The 1,171-nt window shown below is 52.1% G+C and overlaps 1 pseudogene; it reads left to right on the top strand.

The window, feature by feature from the left end:
• The first annotated feature begins 581 nt into the window (after positions 1–581).
• LOC111734815 lies at positions 582–700 on the top strand (annotated as a pseudogene).
• The last annotated feature ends 471 nt before the right edge of the window (positions 701–1,171 follow it).

Below are 1,171 nucleotides of genomic sequence, written 5' to 3'. Positions count from 1 at the left end.
AGCTGTCAGCCTGGGACTTCCCTTTGTCTGAGCTTGAATCCTTATCCTGGATCCTGCAACTTTCTCTTCGGTCTTTTACCTCCTTTTAGTTTGTTTGTGTTTGAAGTCAGGATTAGTGAGGTCTAATTCCTATGCTGTCAATGTCCCCCTTTTTAGGTATACGGGTCTGGGACTTTTGGCAAACACAGACGGTCGCGTAAGCATCACCACAGTCTGCCACGCAGTCCCACGGATGGACTGCTGAAGCTGCTGGCCATCTTAACACCTAGGTCAGGTCACGGAATTCTGTTCCAAACCCACCCTGGGCTCCCCCCGTCACTCAGAGACACAGCCGAAGCCTTTCCAGTGGCCTACAAAGCCCACTGTGAGTCCCACTCACGTCCTCGCTGGTCTCCTCCCCTCCCCACCTTGCTCACTCCGATCCAGCACATCTGCCCCCTTCCCTTTCTGAGACACACCAGGCCCACTCCTGCCTCAGGGCCTTTGCACTGCCTCTTTCCTGTCTGGAACTCTCTTCCCCCAAGTAGTCACCTGGTGCACTCAAATATCGTTCCTGATCGCTCTATTAAAAATTGCCTTCCGTCTGTGCCCACATCACCCTGAATAAGCCCGATCCCATCTGATCTCGGAAGCTACACACGGTCGGGCCTAGTTAGTACCTGGATGGGAGACCACCTAGGAAGACCAGGTTCTGTAGGCGTAAAACATAAAAAAAAAAAATTAAAAAAATAAGGGATCGTAAGCTGACAAGGTCCTTGCAATCTGTGAGGTCAACTGAGGGTTGCCTCGCCGAAAAAATAAATAAAAATTGCCTTCCGCTTTCTCCCCACCTGCTCTACCTTTACAGCTCTGTGGGGAGGGGGGTGAATAAGGGGTAGGTAGGCACATCACAAAGGAGATTCACCTGGGATAGTAATGCGTTGTCATATATGAAGCAGTTTGGATGCCAGTGAAGCCACTGGAGGGTTCTGAATAGAGCGGGACAGGACCCACCTTCTATCTTAACAGGATCCCGGTGCCTCCCAGGTTGAGACTAGGCTGAGGGCGGGCGGGGCAGAAACGGGATAGACCGGCAACCAGGCAAGAGACAAGGGTGCCAAGACCAGGCTAGGGGCAGTGGAGATGAGGAGAAGGGAACAGATTCTGAATGGATCTTAAGGTGGAGCCACCA

The sequence above is a fragment of the Pteropus vampyrus genome, unplaced genomic scaffold (assembly GCF_000151845.1).
Source record: "Pteropus vampyrus isolate Shadow unplaced genomic scaffold, Pvam_2.0 Scaffold7043, whole genome shotgun sequence".
Classification (NCBI taxonomy): domain Eukaryota; kingdom Metazoa; phylum Chordata; class Mammalia; order Chiroptera; family Pteropodidae; genus Pteropus; species Pteropus vampyrus.
This window is presented reverse-complemented; position numbering and strand designations above follow the sequence as displayed.